This window comes from Vicugna pacos, unplaced genomic scaffold (genome assembly GCF_048564905.1).
Source record: "Vicugna pacos unplaced genomic scaffold, VicPac4 scaffold_19, whole genome shotgun sequence".
Lineage (NCBI taxonomy): Eukaryota > Metazoa > Chordata > Mammalia > Artiodactyla > Camelidae > Vicugna > Vicugna pacos.
Genome location: NW_027328740.1, coordinates 18,920,127 through 18,933,920, shown reverse-complemented (window position 1 = coordinate 18,933,920; position 13,794 = coordinate 18,920,127).

Genomic DNA, 13,794 nt, shown 5'->3' with positions numbered 1-13,794 from the left:
TCAGGTGTTTCCCTTTATGGAGAATTCATCTAAATACTTCCTCAGTCCATCGGGGACACTCGCTACTATTTGGCCTCAAAGCCCAACCCCCAGGTTTCTCTCAGAGTCAGTCCTAGGGAAACACTCAGGGATTACAAGCTAAGGGATTCTATTAGAACCCAGCCGCTTCTGTCACCTGAAATTGCCAGCCCACACTCAGGATAGCAGAAAACTTCTTCATGTGTGTTCTGGTGGTGGGGATACAGAGTCCACGCTTTTTTCAAGGAGCACAGGTATTCCCATGTTGTGGGCTTTTGGTTAATAACCTCCAAATCCCATGGATAAGCACTCGCTAATACTTGGATTTAGAGCCCAACCCACCCTTTCCCCAGCACTCCGTATCAGGCAACCAAACAGGGTAGGCAAGTTAAGCGATTTTATAAGAACCAAGGCCCTGCTCTCAGTTGGAGGAGGCTGCCCACTCTCAGGATAACTGTGCAAGTGTTCGTGTGTGTGCTGGAGGTGTGGAAACAGACTCCACGGATCTTTATGGGGGCACAGGTGTTCCCAGGTTAGGGATGTAGTTTAAACACCTCCACAAACCATAGAGAGGTCATCGCAAATACTTGGTTTTGGAGCCCAAACCACACTTTTCCCCGCACTCCCGCCTAGGCTTTCCGTCAGGGAAGACAAGCAAAGGGATTCAATTAGAACCCAGGCGCTGCTGTTAGTTGGAGGAACTTCCCGGCACTCAGAATTCCAGAACACATTCTTAGGTGTGGGAGAGATGTGCAGCCCCACTGCACCCAAATGAATGGAGGAAAAGGTGTTCCGTTTAGGGAGAAGTCCTCTAAGTACTTCCTCAATGGATCAGGGGGCACTCACTGCTACGTGGCCTGCAAGCCAAACCCCCAGCTTTCCCTCATGGCCTGGCCTAAAAGAACACTCAGGGAACAGAAGCTAAGGGATACTAATAGAATCCAGGTGCTGCTGTCAGTTTGAGGAACTTCCCCACACTCAGAATAACAGAACACATCTTCGTGTGTGTGCTGAATGTAGGGAAACAGTCAAAGCATCTTTCAGGGGGCACATTTATTCCATGGTTGTGGGTTGTAGGTTAAAAACCCACATCCCATGGATAGGCTCTCGCTTATACTTGGTTTAGAGCCCAACCCCCACTTTCCCCCACTCTCCAGCCTAGGCATGCCATCAGGGAAGACAAGCTAAGGGATTCTTTTAGAACCCAGGCGCTGCTGTCATTTGGAGGAGCCTCCCCACAATCAGGATACCTGAGCACGTCTCCGTGTGTGTGCTGGAGGTGGGGAAACAGATTCCACGCATCTTTATGGGGCACAGGTGTTCCAAGGTTGGGGAAGTAGTTTAAAACCCTCCACTACCCACAGAGATGCACTCGCTAATACTTGGCTTTAGAGCCCATCCCCCACCATCGCTTACTGCTAGGCCTAGGAAAACACTTAGGGAAGTCAAGCTAAGGGATTCTATTACAACCCAGGTGCTGCTGTCTGTTGGAGGAACCTCCCCACACTCACAACCCCAGAACACTTCTTCCTGTGTGTGCTGGTCGTGGGGAAACATAGCACACGCATTTTTCAGGGGTCACAGTAATTCCCAAGTTGTGGGTTGTAGTTTAAACATCTCCACTACCCATGGAGTGGCACACGCTAATACTTAGTTTTAGATCCCAAATCCCACTTTCAACCACACACTGGCCTAGGCAAACCATCAGGGAAGACAAGCAAAGGGATTCTATTCAAACCAAGACGCTGATGTCAGTTGGAGGAACTACCCCACCCTCAGGATACTGGAACCCAACCTTGTGTCGTGGGGAGATTTGAAGCCCCACTCCACGCAGATGAATGGGTGCTCAGGTGTTTCCCTTTATGGAGAATTCATCTAAATACTTCCTCAGTCCATCGGGGACACTCGCTACTATTTGGCCTCAAAGCCCAACCCCCAGGTTTCTCTCAGAGTCAGTCCTAGGGAAACACTCAGGGATTACAAGCTAAGGGATTCTATTAGAACCCAGCCGCTTCTGTCACCTGAAAATGCCAGCCCACACTCAGGATAGCAGAAAACTTCTTCATGTGTGTTCTGGTGGTGGGGATACAGAGTCCACGCTTTTTTCAAGGAGCACAGGTATTCCCATGTTGTGGGCTTTTGGTTAATAACCTCCAAATCCCATGGATAAGCACTCGCTAATACTTGGATTTAGAGCCCAACCCACCCTTTCCCCAGCACTCCGTATCAGGCAACCAAACAGGGTAGACAAGTTAAGCGATTTTATAAGAACCAAGGCCCTGCTCTCAGTTGGAGGAGGCTGCCCACTCTCAGGATAACTGTGCAAGTGTTCGTGTGTGTGCTGGAGGTGTGGAAACAGACTCCACGGATCTTTATGGGGGCACAGGTGTTCCCAGGTTAGGGATGTAGTTTAAACACCTCCACAAACCATAGAGAGGTCATCGCAAATATTTGGTTTTGGAGCCCAAACCACACAGTTCCCCGCACTCCCGCCTAGGCTTTCCGTCAGGGAAGACAAGCAAAGGGATTCAATTAGAACCCAGGCGCTGCTGTCAGTTGGAGTAACTTCCCTGCACTCAGGATTCCAGAACACATTCTTAGGTGTGGGAGAGATGTGCAGCCCCACTGCACCCAGATGAATGGAGGAAAATTTGTTCCGTTTAGGGAGAAGTCCTCTAAGTACTTCCTCAATGGATCAGGGGGCACTCACTGCTACGTGGCCTCCAAGCCCAACCCCCAGCTTTCCCTCATGGCCTGGCCTAAGAGAACACTCAGGGAACAGAAGGTAAGAGATACTAATAGAATCCAGGTGCTGCTGTCAGTTTGAGGAACATCCCCACACTCAGAATACAAGAACACATGTTCGTGTGTGTGCTGGATGTAGGGAAACAGTCAAAGCATCTTTCAGGGGGCACATTTATTCCATGGTTGTGGGTTGTAGGTTAAAAACCCACATCCCATGGATAGGCTCTCGCTTATACTTGGTTTAGAGCCCAACCCCCACTTTCCCCCACTCTCCAGCCTAGGCATGCCATCAGGGAAGACAAGCTAAGGGATTCTTTTAGAACCCAGGCGCTGCTGTCATTTGGAGGAGCCTCCCCACAATCAGGATACCTGAGCACGTCTCCGTGTGAGTGCTGGAGGTGGGGAAACAGATTCCACGCATCTTTATGGGGCACAGGTGTTCCAAGGTTGGGGAAGTAGTTTGAAACCCTCCACTTCCCACAGAGATGCACTCGCTAATACTTGGCTTTAGAGCCCATCCCCCACCATCGCTTACTGCTAGGCCTAGGAAAACACTTAGGGAAGTCAAGCTAAGGGATTCTATTACAACCCAGGTGCTGCTGTCTGTTGGAGGAACCTCCCCACACTCAGAACCCCAGAACACTTCTTCCTGTGTGTGCTGGACGTGGGGAAACATAGCACACGCATTTTTCAGGGGTCACAGTAATTCCCAAGTTGTGGGTTGTAGTTTAAACATCTCCACTACCCATGGAGAGGCACACGCTAATACTTAGTTTTAGATCCCAAATCCCACTTTCAACCACACACTGGCCTAGGCAAACCATCAGGGAAGACAAGCAAAGGGATTCTATTAAAACCAAGACGCTGATGTCAGTTGGAGGAACTACCCCACCCTCAGGATACTGGAACCCAACTTTGTGTGGTGGGGAGATTTGAAGCCCCACTCCACGCAGATGAATGGGTGCTCAGGTGTTTCCCTTTATGGAGAATTCATCGAAATACTTCCTCAGTCCATCGGGGACACTCGCTACTATTTGGCCTCAAAGCCCAACCCCCAGGTTTCTCTCAGAGTCAGTCCTAGGGAAACACTCAGGGATTACAAGCTAAGGGATTCTATTAGAACCCAGCCGCTTCTGTCACCTGAAATTGCCAGCCCACACTCAGGATAGCAGAAAACTTCTTCATGTGTGTTCTGGTGGTGGGGATACAGAGTCCACGCTTTTTTCAAGGAGCACAGGTATTCCCATGTTGTGGGCTTTTGGTTAATAACCTCCAAATCCCATGGAGAAGCACTCGCTAATACTTGGATTTAGAGCCCAACCCACCCTTTCCCCAGCACTCCGTATCAGGCAACCAAACAGGGTAGACAAGTTAAGCGATTTTATAAGAACCAAGGCCCTGCTCTCAGTTGGAGGAGGCTGCCCACTCTCAGGATAACTGTGCAAGTGTTCGTGTGTGTGCTGGAGGTGTGGAAACAGACTCCACGGATCTTTATGGGGGCACAGGTGTTCCCAGGTTAGGGATGTAGTTTAAACACCTCCACAAACCATAGAGAGGTCGTCGCAAATACTTGGTTTTGGAGCCCAACCACACTTTCCCCCGCACTCCCGCCTAGGCTTTCCATCAGGGAAGACAAGCAAAGGGATTCAATTAGAACCCAGGAGCTGCTGTCAGTTGGAGGAACTTCCGTGCACTCAGAATTCCAGAACACATTCTTAGGTGTGGGAGAGTTGTGCAGCCCCACTGCACCCAGATGAATGCAGGAAAAGGTGTTCCCTTTAGGGACAAGTCCTCTAAGTACTTCCTCAATGGATCAGGGGGCACTCACTGCTACGTGGCCTCCAAGCCCAACCCCCAGCTTTCCCTCATGGCCTGGCCTAAATGAACACTCAGGGAACAGATGCTAAGGGATACTAATAGAATCCAGGTGCTGCTGTCAGTTTGAGGAAATTCCCCACACTCAGAATACCAGAACACATGTTCGTGTGTGTGCTGGATGTAGGGAAACAGTCAAAGCATCTTTCAGGGGGCACATTTATTCCATGGTTGTGGGTTGTAGGTTAAAAACCCACATCCCATGGATAGGCTCTCGCTTATACTTGGTTTAGAGCCCAACCCCCACTTTCCCCCACTCTCCAGCCTAGGCATGCCATCAGGGAAGACAAGCTAAGGGATTCTTTTAGAACCCAGGCGCTGCTGTCATTTGGAGGAGCCTCCCCACAATCAGGATACCTGAGCACGTCTCCGTGTGTGTGCTGGAGGTGGGGAAACAGATTCCACGCATCTTTATGGGGCACAGGTGTTCCAAGGTTGGGGAAGTAGTTTGAAACCCTCCACTTCCCACAGAGATGCACTCGCTAATACTTGGCTTTAGAGCCCATCCCCCACCATCGCTTACTGCTAGGCCTAGGAAAACACTTAGGGAAGTCAAGCTAAGGGATTCTATTACAACCCAGGTGCTGCTGTCTGTTGGAGGAACCTCCCCACACTCAGAACCCCAGAACACTTCTTCCTGTGTGTGCTGGACGTGGGGAAACATAGCACACGCATTTTTCAGGGGTCACAGTAATTCCCAAGTTGTGGGTTGTAGTTTAAACATCTCCACTACCCATGGAGAGGCACACGCTAATACTTAGTTTTAGATCCCAAATCCCACTTTCAACCACACACTGGCCTAGGCAAACCATCAGGGAAGACAAGCAAAGGGATTCTATTAAAACCAAGACGCTGATGTCAGTTGGAGGAACTACCCCACCCTCAGGATACTGGAACCCAACCTTGTGTGGTGGGGAGATTTGAAGCCCCACTCCACGCAGATGAATGGGTGCTCAGGTGTTTCCCTTTATGGAGAATTCATCGAAATACTTCCTCAGTCCATCGGGGACACTCGCTACTATTTGGCCTCAAAGCCCAACCCCCAGGTTTCTCTCAGAGTCAGTCCTAGGGAAACACTCAGGGATTACAAGCTAAGGGATTCTATTAGAACCCAGCCGCTTCTGTCACCTGAAATTGCCAGCCCACACTCAGGATAGCAGAAAACTTCTTCATGTGTGTTCTGGTGGTGGGGATACAGAGTCCACGCTTTTTTCAAGGAGCACAGGTATTCCCATGTTGTGGGCTTTTGGTTAATAACCTCCAAATCCCATGGAGAAGCACTCGCTAATACTTGGATTTAGAGCCCAACCCACCCTTTCCCCAGCACTCCGTATCAGGCAACCAAACAGGGTAGACAAGTTAAGCGATTTTATAAGAACCAAGGCCCTGCTCTCAGTTGGAGGAGGCTGCCCACTCTCAGGATAACTGTGCAAGTGTTCGTGTGTGTGCTGGAGGTGTGGAAACAGACTCCACGGATCTTTATGGGGGCACAGGTGTTCCCAGGTTAGGGATGTAGTTTAAACACCTCCACAAACCATAGAGAGGTCGTCGCAAATACTTGGTTTTGGAGCCCAACCACACTTTCCCCCGCACTCCCGCCTAGGCTTTCCATCAGGGAAGACAAGCAAAGGGATTCAATTAGAACCCAGGAGCTGCTGTCAGTTGGAGGAACTTCCGTGCACTCAGAATTCCAGAACACATTCTTAGGTGTGGGAGAGTTGTGCAGCCCCACTGCACCCAGATGAATGCAGGAAAAGGTGTTCCCTTTAGGGACAAGTCCTCTAAGTACTTCCTCAATGGATCAGGGGGCACTCACTGCTACGTGGCCTCCAAGCCCAACCCCCAGCTTTCCCTCATGGCCTGGCCTAAATGAACACTCAGGGAACAGAAGCTAAGGGATACTAATAGAATCCAGGTGCTGCTGTCAGTTTGAGGAAATTCCCCACACTCAGAATACCAGAACACATGTTCGTGTGTGTGCTGGATGTAGGGAAACAGTCAAAGCATCTTTCAGGGGGCACATTTATTCCATGGTTGTGGGTTGTAGGTTAAAAACCCACATCCCATGGATAGGCTCTCGCTTATACTTGGTTTAGAGCCCAACCCCCACTTTCCCCCACTCTCCAGCCTAGTTATGCCATCAGGGAAGACAAGCTAAGGGATTCTTTTAGAACCCAGGCGCTGCTGTCATTTGGAGGAGCCTCCCCACAATCAGGATACCTGAGCACGTCTCCGTGTGTGTGCTGGAGGTGGGGAAACAGATTCCACGCATCTTTATGGGGCACAGGTGTTCCAAGGTTGGGGAAGTAGTTTGAAACCCTCCACTACCCACAGAGATGCACTCGCTAATACTTGGCTTTAGAGCCCATCCCCCACCTTCGCTTACTGCTAGGCCTAGGAAAACACTTAGGGAAGTCAAGCTAAGGGATTCTATTACAACCCAGGTGCTGCTGTCTGTTGGAGGAACCTCCCCACACTCACAAGCCCAGAACACTTCTTCCTGTGTGTGCTGGACGTGGGGAAACATAGCACACGCATTTTTCAGGGGTCACAGTAATTCCCAAGTTGTGGGTTGTAGTTTAAACATCTCCACTACCCATGGAGAGGCACACGCTAATACTTAGTTTTAGATCCCAAATCCCACTTTCAACCACACACTGGCCTAGGCAAACCATCAGGGAAGACAAGCAAAGGGATTCTATTCAAACCAAGACGCTGATGTCAGTTGGAGGAACTACCCCACCCTCAGGATACTGGAACCCAACTTTGTGTGGTGGGGAGATTTGAAGCCCCACTCCACGCAGATGAATGGGTGCTCAGGTGTTTCCCTTTATGGAGAATTCATCTAAATACTTCCTCAGTCCATCGGGGACACTCGCTACTATTTGGCCTCAAAGCCCAACCCCCAGGTTTCTCTCAGAGTCAGTCCTAGGGAAACACTCAGGGATTACAAGCTAAGGGATTCTATTAGAACCCAGCCGCTTCTGTCACCTGAAATTGCCAGCCCACACTCAGGATAGCAGAAAACTTCTTCATGTGTGTTCTGGTGGTGGGGATACAGAGTCCACGCTTTTTTCAAGGAGCACAGGTATTCCCATGTTGTGGGCTTTTGGTTAATAACCTCCAAATCCCATGGAGAAGCACTCGCTAATACTTGGATTTAGAGCCCAACCCACCCTTTCCCCAGCACTCCGTATCAGGCAACCAAACAGGGTAGACAAGTTAAGCGATTTTATAAGAACCAAGGCCCTGCTCTCAGTTGGAGGAGGCTGCCCACTCTCAGGATAACTGTGCAAGTGTTCGTGTGTGTGCTGGAGGTGTGGAAACAGACTCCACGGATCTTTATGGGGGCACAGGTGTTCCCAGGTTAGGGATGTAGTTTAAACACCTCCACAAAGCATAGAGAGGTCATCGCAAATACTTGGTTTTGGAGCCCAAACCACACTTTCCCCCGCACTCCCGCCTAGGCTTTCCATCAGGGAAGACAAGCAAAGGGATTCAATTAGAACCCAGGCGCTGCTGTCAGTTGGAGGAACTTCCCTGCACTCAGAATTCCAGAACACTTTCTTAGGTGTGGGAGAGATGTGCAGCCCCACTGCACCCAGATGAATGCAGGAAAAGGTGTTCCCTTTAGGGAGAAGTCCTCTAAGTACTTCCTCAATGGATCAGGGGGCACTCACTGCTACGTGGCCTCCAAGCCCAACCCCCAGCTTTCCCACATGGCCTGGCCTAAAAGAACACTCAGGGAACAGAAGCTAAGGGATACTAATAGAATCCAGGTGCTGCTGTCAGTTTGAGGAACTTCCCCACACTAAGAATAAAAGAACACATCATCGTGTGTGTGCTGAATGTAGGGAAACAGTCAAAGCATCTTTCAGGGGGCACATTTATTTTATGGTTGTGGGTTGTAGGTTAAAAACCCACATCCCATGGATAGGCTCTCGCTTATACTTGGTTTAGAGCCCAACCCCCACTTTCCCCCACTCTCCAGCCTAGGCATGCCATCAGGGAAGACAAGCTAAGGGATTCTTTTAGAACCCAGGCGCTGCTGTCATTTGGAGGAGCCTCCCCACAATCAAGATACCTGAGCACGTCTCCGTGTTTGTGCTGGATTTGGGGAAACAGATTCCACGCATCTTTATGGGGCACAGGTGTTCCAAGGTTGGGGAAGTAGTTTAAAACCCTCCACTACCCACAGAGATGCACTCGCTAATACTTGGCTTTAGAGCACATCCCCCACCATCGCTTACTGCTAGGCCTAGGAATACACTTAGGGAAGTCAAGCTAAGGGATTCTATTACAACCCAGGTGCTGCTGTCTGTTGGAGGAACCTCCCCACACTCAGAACCCCAGAACACTTCTTCCTGTGTGTGCTTGACGTGGGGAAACATAGCACACGCATTTTACAGGGGTCACAGTAATTCCCAAGTTGTGGGTTGTAGTTTAAACATCTCCACTACCCATGGAGAGGCACACGCTAATACTTCGTTTTAGATCCCAAATCCCACTTTCAACCACACACTGGCCTAGGCAAACCATCAGGGAAGACAAGCAAAGTGATTCTATTCAAACCAAGACGCTGATGTCAGTTGGAGGAACTACCCCACCCTCAGGATCCTGGAACCCAACCTTGTGTGGTAGGGAGATTTGAAGCCCCACTCCACGCAGATGAATGGGTGCTCAGGTGTTTCCCTTTATGGAGAATTCATCTAAATACTTCCTCAGTCCTTCGGGGACACTCGCTACTATTTGGCCTCAAAGCCCAAACCCCAGGTTTCTCTCAGAGTCAGTCCTAGGGAAACACTCAGGGATTACAAGCTAAGGGATTCTATTAGAACCCAGCCGCTTCTGTCACCTGAAATTGCCAGCCCACACTCAGGATAGCAGAAAACTCCTTCATGTGTGTTCTGGTGGTGGGGATACAGAGTCCACGCTTTTTTCAAGGAGCACAGGTATTCCCATGCTGTGGGCTTTTGGTTAATAACCTCCAAATCCCATGGAGAAGCACTCGCTAATACTTGGATTTAGAGCCCAACCCACCCTTTCCCCAGCACTCCGTATCAGGCAACCAAACAGGGTAGACAAGTTAAGCGATTTTATAAGAACCAAGGCCCTGCTCTCAGTTGGAGGAGGCTGCCCACTCTCAGGATAACTGTGCAAGTGTTCGTGTGTGTGCTGGAGGTGTGGAAACAGATTCCACGTATCTTAATGGGGGCACAAGTGTTCCCAGGATAGGGATGTAGTTTAAACACCTCCACAAACCATAGAGAGGTCATCGCAAATACTTGGTTTTGGAGCCCAAACCACACTTTCCCCCGCACTCCCGCCTAGGCTTTCCATCAGGGAAGACAAGCAAAGAATTCAATTAGAACCTAGGAGCTGGTGTCAGTTGGAGGAACTTCCCTGCACTCAGAATTCCAGAACACATTCTTAGGTGTGGGAGAGATGTGCAGCCCCACTGCACCCAGATGAATGGAGGAAAAGGTGTTCCGTTTAGGGAGAAGTTCTCTAAGTACTTCCTCAATGGATCAGGGGGCACTCACTGCTACGTGGCCTCCAAGCCCAACCCCCAGCTTTCCCTCATGGCCTGGTCTAAGAGAACACTCAGGGAACAGAAGCTAAGGGATACTAATAGAATCCAGGTGCTGCTGTCAGTTTGAGGAACTTCCCCACACTCAGAATACAAGAACACATCTTCGTGTGAGTGCTGGATGTAGGGAAACAGTCAAAGCATCTTTCAGGCGGCACATTTATTCCATGGTTGTGGGTTGTAGGTTAAAAACCCACATCCCATGGATAGACCCTAGCTAATAGATGGGTTAAAGCCCAACACCCACTTTCCCCCACTCTCCAGGATATGCATGCCATCAGGGAAGACAAGCTAAGGGATTCTTTAGAACCCAGGCGCTGCTGTCATTGGGAGGAGCCTCCCCACAATCAGGATACCTGAGCACGTCTCCGTGTGTGTGCTGGAGGTGGGGAAACAGATTCCACGCATCTTTATGGGGCACAGGTGTTCAAGGTTGGGGAAGTAGTTTAAAACCCTCCACTACCCACAGAGATGCACTCGCTAATACTTGGCTTTAGAGCCCATCCCCCACCATCGCTTACTGCTAGGCCTAGGAAAACACTAAGGGAAGTCAAGCGAAGGGATTCTATTAAAACCCAGGTGCTGCTGTCTGTTGGAGGAAACTCCCCACACTCAGAACCCCAGAACTCTTCTTCCTGTGTGTGCTGGACGTGGGGAAACATAGCACACGCATTTTTCAGGGGTCACAGTAATTCCCAAGTTGTGGGTTGTAGTTTAAACATCTCCACTACCCATGGAGAGGCACACGCTAATACTTAGTTTTAGATCCCAAATCCCACTTTCAACCACACACTGGCCTAGGCAAACCATCAGGGAAGATAAGCAAAGGGATTCTATTAAAACCAAGATGCTGATGTCAGTTGGAGGAACTACCCCACCCTCAGGATACTGGAACCCAACCTTGTGTGGTGGGGAGATTTGAAGCCCCCTCCACGCAGATGAATGGGTGCTCAGGTGCTTCCCTTTATGGAGAATTCATCTAAATACTTCCTCAGTCCATCGGGGACACTCGCTACTATTTGGCCTCAAAGCCCAACCCCCAGGTTTCTCTCAGAGTCAGTCCTAGGGAAACACTCAGGGATTACAAGCTAAGGGATTCTATTAGAACCCAGCCGCTCCTGTCACCTGAAATTGCAAGCCCACACTCAGGATAGCAGAAAACTTCTTCATGTGTGTTCTGGTGGTGGGGATACAGAGTCCACGCTTTTTTCAAGGAGCACAGGTATTCCCATGTTGTGGGCTTTTGGTTAATAACCTCCAAATCCCATGGAGAAGCACTCGCTAATACTTGGATTTAGAGCCCAACCCACCCTTTCCCCAGCACTCCGTATCAGGCAACCAAACAGGGTAGACAAGTTAAGCGATTTTATAAGAACCAAGGCCCTGCTCTCAGTTGGAGGAGGCTGCCCACTCTCAGGATAACTGTGCAAGTGTTCGTGTGTGTGCTGGAGGTGTGGAAACAGACTCCACGGATCTTTATGGGGGCACAGGTGTTCCCAGGTTAGGGATGTAGTTTAAACACCTCCACAAACCATAGAGAGGTCATCGCAAATACTTGGTTTTGGAGCCCAAACCACACTTTCCCCCGCACTCCCGCCTAGGCTTTCCATCAGGGAAGACAAGCAAAGGGATTCAATTAGAACCCAGGCGCTGCTGTCAGTTGGAGGAACTTCCCTGCACTCAGAATTCCAGAACACATTCTTAGGTGTGGGAGAGTTGTGCAGCCCCAATGCACCCAGATGAATGCAGGAAAAGGTGTTCCGTTTAGGGACATGTCCTCTAAGTACTTCCTCAATGGATCAGGGGGCACTCACTACTACGTGGCCTCCAAGCCAAACCCCCAGCTTTCCCTCATGGCCTGGCCTAAAAGAACACTCAGAGAACAGAAGCTAAGGGATACTAATAGATTCCAGGTGCTGCTGTCAGTTTGAGGAACTTCCCCACACTCAGAATACCAGAACACATCTTCGTGTGTGTGCTGGATGTAGGGAAACAGTCAAAGCATCTTTCAGGGGGCACATTTATTCCATGGTTGTGGGTTGTAGGTTAAAAACCCACATCCCATGGATAGGCTCTCGCTTATACTTGGTTTAGAGCCCAACCCCCACTTTCCCCCACTCTCCAGCCTAGGCATGCCATCAGGGAAGACAAGCTAAGGGATTCTTTTAGAACCCAGGCGCTGCTGTCATTTGGAGGAGCCTCCCCACAATCAGGATAGCTGAGCAAGTCTCCGTGTGTGTGCTGGAGGTGGGGAAACAGATTCCACGCATCTTTATGGGGCACAGGTGTTCCAAGGTTGGGGAAGTAGTTTAAAACCCTCCACTACAAACAGAGATGCACTCGCTAATACTAGGCTTTAGAGCCCATCCCCCACCATCGCTTACTGCTAGGCCTAGGAAAACACTTAGGGAAGTCCAGCTAAGGGATTCTATTTCAACCCAGGTGCTGCTGTCTGTTGGAGGAACCTCCCCACACTCACAAGCCCAGAACACTTCTTCCTGTGTGTGCTGGACGTGGGGAAACATAGCACACGCATTTTTCAGGGGTCACAGTAATTCCCAAGTTGTGGGTTGTAGTTTAAACATCTCCACTACCCATGGAGAGGCACACGCTAATACTTAGTTTTAGATCCCAAATCCCACTTTCAACCACACACTGGCCTAGGCAAACCATCAGGGAAGACAAGCAAAGGGATTCTATTCAAACCAAGACGCTGATGTCAGTTGGAGGAACTACCCCACCCTCAGGATACTGGAACCCAACTTTGTGTGGTGGGGAGATTTGAAGCCCCACTCCACGCAGATGAATGGGTGCTCAGGTGTTTCCCTTTATGGAGAATTCATCTAAATACTTCCTCAGTCCATCGGGGACACTCGCTACTATTTGGCCTCAAAGCCCAACCCCCAGGTTTCTCTCAGAGTCAGTCCTAGGGAAACACTCAGGGATTACAAGCTAAGGGATTCTATTAGAACCCAGCCGCTTCTGTCACCTGAAATTGCCAGCCCACACTCAGGATAGCAGAAAACTTCTTCATGTGTGTTCTGGTGGTGGGGATACAGAGTCCACGCTTTTTTCAAGGAGCACAGGTATTCCCATGTTGTGGGCTTTTGGTTAATAACCTCCAAATCCCATGGAGAAGCACTCGCTAATACTTGGATTTAGAGCCCAACCCACCCTTTCCCCAGCACTCCGTATCAGGCAACCAAACAGGGTAGACAAGTTAAGCGATTTTATAAGAACCAAGGCCCTGCTCTCAGTTGGAGGAGGCTGCCCACTCTCAGGATAACTGTGCAAGTGTTCGTGTGTGTGCTGGAGGTGTGGAAACAGACTCCACGGATCTTTATGGGGGCACAGGTGTTCCCAGGTTAGGGATGTAGTTTAAACACCTCCACAAACCATAGAGAGGTCATCGCAAATACTTGGTTTTGGAGCCCAAACCACACTTTCCCCCGCACCCCCGCCTAGGCTTTCCATCAGGGAAGACAAGCAAAGGGATTCAATTAGAACCCAGGCGCTGCTGTCAGTTGGAGGAACTTCCCTGCACTCAGAATTCCAGAACACATTCT